The sequence below is a fragment of the Pyrgilauda ruficollis genome, unplaced genomic scaffold, assembly GCF_017590135.1.
Source record: "Pyrgilauda ruficollis isolate IOZ18807 unplaced genomic scaffold, ASM1759013v1 scaffold324, whole genome shotgun sequence".
NCBI classification, from domain to species: domain Eukaryota; kingdom Metazoa; phylum Chordata; class Aves; order Passeriformes; family Passeridae; genus Pyrgilauda; species Pyrgilauda ruficollis.
Window position 1 is genome coordinate 85315 of NW_024524645.1, and position 7077 is coordinate 92391.

A 7077-nucleotide genomic window follows, 5' to 3' on the forward strand; every position below is an offset into this window, starting at 1 on the left:
GGGGGGGAAGCTGAACTGGTCCACATAGAAATATAATATATAGAAAATAGGAATTCTCTTTGAGAGGCAGCCATCATGGGGAGCATGTGAGGAAGGGGCAACAGCAAGTTCATTTTTAAAGTATGTTATTTTTGCTGAGTAATAATTGAAGAAAACGTCTTGGCTGTCTGATATTCCAAGACCTGAAGGAAAAATTAAATACATGTTCCTGTCATCTTTGATTGAAGGACCTAATTTCTTGTTCTCTGTCATAGAAAAGGCTTTTCTTATGCAAACCCTCTCTGAAAGGAGGTTGTAGCCAGGTGAGGGTCAGTCTCTTCTCCCAGGTGACCAGCAACACAACAAGAAAGTCTTAAGGTACACCAGGGGAAGTTTAGGCTGGACAGTAGGAAGTAGTTCTTCACAGAAAGAGTGATTGGGCATTGGAATGGGCTGCCCAGGGAGGTAGTGGAGTTACCATCACTGGAGGTGTTTAAGAGAAGACTGGATGTGGCACTTAGTGCCATAGTCTAGTTGACAAGGTTGTGTTAGGTCATAGGTTGGACTATGATCTCAAAGGTCTTTTTCATCCTAGTTGATTCTGTGAAAAACTACCAAAGTAGAAGAGAGAATGTATTCCCATCACTCAGCACACCATATGCTGTCCTGAACTGACTCAGTATCTCAGGTCAGGAAACAGAGAAGCCACAGTGGCTCAGAGGTGAGCCCTGGTGCGTGCACAGCCATGCACACATTCTACTTCCTCTTGCTACAGGAGGAAAGGAACACCTCCATTTCCAAGTCCTCTGCTTTCTTATTTTCTAGCCTAAGGAGATAAAATACTAGCCAAGTCAACACACAGTATAATTGCTGTTTATTCCATCACTGCTACATTCACTGGTAAAGAACCATCAGTATTGCAAATTTCTTCATACCTGTTTCTTAACAAAGAAAAACAGAAATGGTAAAGCCCTTGGTATTTTCCCTCCTAGGGTTTCTTTAGTAGCATTCAGGGAAAGGGCACTACAGTGTCTACAACTTCCAACAAAGAAGCAGCTAGCAGAACTACAGCCTGGTCATTCCCTGCAACAAATATTCAGACTGAATTATACACTGCATTAACTAGGAGGCTTGTAAAAAACATTAACTAGTTCTTCACAAAAGGAAAGGTTTTTCTAGCTGAGGAAAAAAAAAAAAACAACCAGGTTTTTCAGGGATGAAAATAATTACCCTCTGCAACCAGAAAACATCCTTCCTGAAGTCACACACAAGTGAAGGATGGCTGAGCAGAGTTTGGGAGAAAATATCGTGACAAGAGTTTTAGTTCATGTTTGGGACCTGGTTATATATTGATTCAAAGTTCAATCCATAGCGCAGGTAGAACCCAAAGAGTTTATTCTGTTAAAATCAAGTTTCAGCTCATATCTAATACAGCACAACTGCAAGCTGTCACCACAGAAACAGTACCAAGAACTGAAAGCTGTAAGAGATCATTTTTATTTATCTGCCAACTCTGGACTGCTCCTTCTGTTGTCATAACCATTGTTAGCATTTTGTCTAGCTTTAAACAAGGTGGGTTTTATTAATTTCTTTTGATACTAAACCTCATCTTGACCTGCTTCAGTCGGAAAACTTGATTTTACTCCCAGCTTTTCCTACTTTATTTTGAGCATTATTTTTCTCATGATCACAACTTCTCAACTTGGTGTCACATGTAAATTCACTTATTATGTTGCCCTAGAATTTTCCATGAGGCCAGGGCTATCCAATTTACACCAAAATGATACCAAACTATCTAAAAGAGATGAAGGATTAACAATCTTTACAACTTCAAACATACTACACGCTAGAAAGGAGCAGATAAATCAAGTGCCCTCCATGCAATCTTATAAAAAAAAATTAATCCAAGCTGTTCTTGTGTGTTTAGCATAAAAACAATTAAGAAACTAACTAGGAAGCGAGAGATAAATTTTATTTTGCTTTTTTAAAGATACCAAAGAGACAAGTTACATATGATGTCAAATTGCCAAAATTCTTACTGCGCATAATTCAGTATTTATTCTTTCCAACAGAAGTGAGGGTGAACCACCCTTAAACTTCTCCTAGACCCACAGTCACTGCTCCAGCTCCCCATCTTTACTTTTTTCTGCATGTCTGGGCTTATATGTTGTTTGGCTGCCATGTGTTTTCTGTCTCTGAAAGGAGGTTCTCACTCTCCTCTACCATTTCTTTCCAAACCAGACTAGCTTATAATAAAACTTAATGTGCAAAGAATCTTTTTTAAATTTGAAAAATCCGAATTAGCAAATAATTTTTCTTAAAAACTTCCTTCCTATTGATAGAGCATTAAGAAACTTTTTTCACAGGAATTTATTCATTCTTTTTAAAGCTTACATCTCCTTTTAAGTATATTTTTGTATTCTACAGGATCATTCATTACCATGCTGTACTAAACTAACAGCCCTTGACCCCACAGATGTATGCTGACTTTATATGCTGTGCAGCACAACATTAAAATGCCTAAGTAGAAAGCATGTTTTCTAAAACAAGCCAAGAAGATGAGTCACTTGTTTCACCATCAATCTATAAGACCAAGCACTCTGCTGCAAGATCGAGTTATTCATTTTGAAAGAAAAAGGACTTCTCACATCTCAGCTTATTTATATTAATTGCAGCACCTCACCCTTAGAATTCTGAGACTGTTGCAGCGTGCTTTTATACTTTGTAATACTTTTGAGACTGCATCTAGACTATATGCTTTGCTAACTATGGTGTTCAATTCTAGCAAAAGTATTAAAATATTACAAGTATCAGCTTTAGCGATCATATTGCACCTCAGCCTAAATTATCCTACATGCTGTATGTACATTAAACCATCATTTACAGTCCACACAATTCCAAGATAGAACATACACATGACTTAGGCAATTTTATCACTATCATACAATTAAATGTTTGACCTGTTTCTTTCCTTACAGAACCACTAAATTATATCCTTCATTTCAGCTAGAGCAAAGTCAGCCAATTACTCATTATTTGCAATAACAGAAGTTATTTGGATTTGAAATATGCATCTTATTGCATTTTCACAGCATTTTAAACACACATCCCAAACCCACCCACCTCTCCACCTATCAAGAGTCAAGAATTACTGTTACCACCACCCCCTACACTAAATTCAATCATTAATCCACCTCCTTCTCAAAGGCATGTAAGAGCATATGACCTTGAGTTTGTCTGAAAGACTACAGACTTGACTATGTCAAGTAGCTTAACCTAGAGAAAAAGAAAGCTTTGAGGAGGGTGTCTCAAAGCATATAAATACCTGAAGGGAAGGTACAAAAACAGAGCCAGGCTTTTTTCAGCAGTACCCAGTGACAGGACCAGAGGCAATGGGCACAAGTGTTTTATGATAAAAAACCACAATTCAGTTAACATTTGAAACCAAATAGAGGAAACAAAAGGGTTTTCAGAAGCCATATGCTTCATTCTATATTATTATATCCATCATCCTCAAAACACTTAATAAATACAGTTGAAAATAACAAATTATTTTCTTTGCTCAAATACAGTTACAAATAATAATTCATTTTCTTTGCTCAAAAGCAATCTCAATATGGTCTCTAAAACATCACCCTTCTTCCATGAACAGTATTTTAGTCATAAGAAAGACAACTGAAATGTTCTAGATGAAGCCTATACCACACAGAAAAAAACTGCAGAAAAACTTCCTCTCTCTACAGCTAACCATTAAAAATGTTTAGGAATATGATCATGGCTACTGAATTTAAAGTTTACACCTTCAACCACAGGGCTCCACAGGGCTGCCTAACAGATTAAGATGGACTCCCCCCCCATTAAACCAGGTCAAAAAAAGTCCAACCAAGTAATTTAAATCTAGAGGTTAAGAAAGTGTTTGTGTTTTCTCCATTTAACTTTGGATTCAAATAGTGAATGATCCTGTAACACAAATTCCACTGAATCTGCATCTTTTGCAGATCTATAATAACCAGTGGTTCCTGTACAATAAAGCAAAAAAAAACCCACCCCAACCATGAAGTTTACAACATAAATATAACTTTGAGCAAACCTTAAGTCTTGAGAAAGATCAAAGATCTCTCAATTTGGAAAACATTTCATCGTTTTTAATGCAAAACGCTACACACATGAAGGTTAAGAACTCCTCCAAGCTCATCTATTGGAGGACTGATTTAAGAAGCTAGGGAGGGAGGGGGAAAAAGCTTGGCAATTTTACCTTCAAAAGAAGCCACAGTGTCCTGCAGCTTTCACAAAGACAGCTGAACAAAAACCCAAAAATTCAAGAGAACTGAGAGTAGAAACAAGTCCAAGGGAGCTGAGCAAAGTTGTTCACATAAGCTATCTTACAAGCTTTAGTCTAGAGGAAACATAAATAAAACAATATGCTCAGCAAAATAATTATGCTACAGTAAAAGCAAGCTGAGCAAGCCATGAGATCTTAGGCATCAGACTGTATCACCTCTAATCTGTCTTTAGTCACTGTTTACTCTTTGCAGCATTGCAAAGTAATGGGAAGAAAAGGGCTGAGGGTACCACACCTGAAACAGCCTGCAGGAGCCCCAGGCAGATGGGTAGTTCCAACAAACTCCCAATTTGGATGGCCAAAATTAAGGCGTATGGACTTGCACGTCAGAGCAAAACAGAAAAACCCTCTGTATTATTTGTAAATTATGAACCTGAGGCAATTATAAAGGGGTTACTTCACCTTTCATCCTGGCACTCACTTTAACAAGCATAACCTGATTAGGAAAGTTATATGAAAAAGCAGTACAAGTCAAAACTAGGTCTCTGAGAAGCAAAGAGGACATAATGGGCTACAAACAAGCAGATTGTATTAGAAAAAAAAGAAACAACTATGAATTCAACAAAATGCTCTGGCAGAATAACACATATTTCCTCTAGCACCTTCCATTCAATAATTTTGAAGTCTACAAATACAACACTAAATTTCTTTGTCAGCTTACAAAGGGGATAAGTCACTTGGCTTCTCTTTTACCAAGGTCATATGGGGCTTTTGCAAACCCAGGCACAGAAAACAGGTCTTCAGAGTCCTGCTCATGTGCTTTAACCAAATAAGAGTCAAAGATAAATTATTAAAAATTATTAAAATATATTCGTTTGTATTCCTAGTCTTTCATGAAGTACCTATTCAAGTACTGGTACTAAACATCACTTAAATTGCAACTAAATATTACTATCATTAGCAATACTATCAATGGTAATCATTAACAGAATATTAACAGTCCATGATACATAAATTCCTCAAACACTATTAATCAGCATACTATTCTGCTACAATCAGTATCACTAGGAGGACACCAACAAATGTAAAACATACCAAGAAATGGCATTCTATGAGGAAAGAATCACAGAAATCCATGAAAGAAATGTAAAACAACAACATCTACTCCTAAGTTCTATAAAAATAGCTTAAAAATGGGAAAAACTAAAAAAAAAAACCCACAAAAAAAAACCCAAAACAAAAAACAACACACCACAAAAAAAAAAGGCAACCAAAATACACACACACACTCCTGATAACAGACAGATTTTTTGGTTGGGTTTTCCCTTAGCTTCCTTAGATTTTAGTGGTGAATCTGTAACTCCAAAGTCCTCCTGAATTGTCAAATCCTTTCGCAATTCATGGCACCAGGAGCTTTTTTGAGGGCTGGCCAAAACAATGCAAGTGAAACAGTCTAAATTTCTGAATTTACATGCCTTTGTTTTTATTACTATAAACACTTTTTTTAAAAAATCAACATACTGATAAAACTGCAACTAGAACAGAGCTTGCCCCATTCCCACTCCTCCCTACCTCCTTTAAATTGCTGAGGTCATAAACACAGCTGCCTCATTTTCCACAAAATTGATTTACACTAGTTAATCCAGTTTCTCAGTGTAACCTTCCAGGAGTCCCAAACATCATTAATGCTACAAAATTATTTAGCCTTGCTTGCTTTCAAGTTACCTAGTGTAAGGTTAAAAATATATTCTTCAAACAAGTTAGATCAAACCACCACAGAAAGATCAAGCCCAGGTATCAATATTGAGGGAATTACTAAAAGGCCCTAGTTAATATTAAAAAAGCAGAGCCTCGGAAGGCTGAATTGCTACCATTTGTTGTGAAGAGCTCTGCTTCAATGGCAAGTGCTACTTCCCCTCCCCTCACATCCAGCTCCAATTTCTCTTTTTGAAAACAGCTGCTCTCACACCAGAATAGCCTCTTCATTTCACCAAGCACCACCACTACCCCAGAGGCTATCACACCTTGATCTGCTGCTGTATTATAAGCATTCAGTATTCACTCAAATTGAGATTACTAAAGACTGATTACTGCTTGGTAGCTAGAGACAAAGCAGGCTGACCCTTATGAGCTTCCCCTTACATAGCTCCACACCAAACTAGAAGTTTCTGTTCCACTAGACCGCATGTTCCTTTTGAAGGTAACCAAGCTACATGTCCATGCACCAAGCTCAAAGGTGCACCAGGTCCCTTTCTACATCCAATTTCTTGCAGAAGGGTTTCTACCCGCTCACTTTTCTGCTACAATTTTCTTCAGCAACAAGAGCAGACACAGAAGAGCTTTCTTTTTTGGTTTTTTTTAATGAAAAAAAAAAGCCAGTCCAATAATAAAGCCATGCACTGACTTGCAATTCTCAACAAGCACACATAGTCAGGTGTGAGGAAAGACTAAGCAGAAATGGATAGCAGAAATCTCGAGTAACCTAGTGTTGCTGCCAATAAGTTAAAGTCAGTGAATTCTGTAGCTGTGACTGCGATGCAGCTACCCTACTGCACCAGTGAGGGAGCACTGGGGAAGGAGGTAAAGAAAACATGAAAGTAACACCCTACACAAGGCACAAATTAATAGTTATTCACCTACTTGTTCCTTTCCCATGATGCCAGCCCTCCTTTGGCCCAACTCAAGATTAGAAAGAGACCCAAAGACGCCTCCCTCCACCAGATACACTTATCTGAAAGGTCCACTGCAGCCCCCACCCTTTCTTCACACCCACAAGCCCAAAGAACCTGAAGCACAAATCCTTCAGGAGAGAACCC

The 7077-nt window shown here is 37.9% G+C and overlaps 1 protein-coding gene across 1 annotated transcript in view; it reads right to left on the reverse strand.

Moving 5' to 3' along the window:
- LOC121357318 (ubiquitin-associated protein 2-like) overlaps positions 1-7077 on the reverse strand; it is a 90563-nt gene that overhangs the window by 82790 nt on the left and 696 nt on the right. The window lies entirely within an intron of this gene.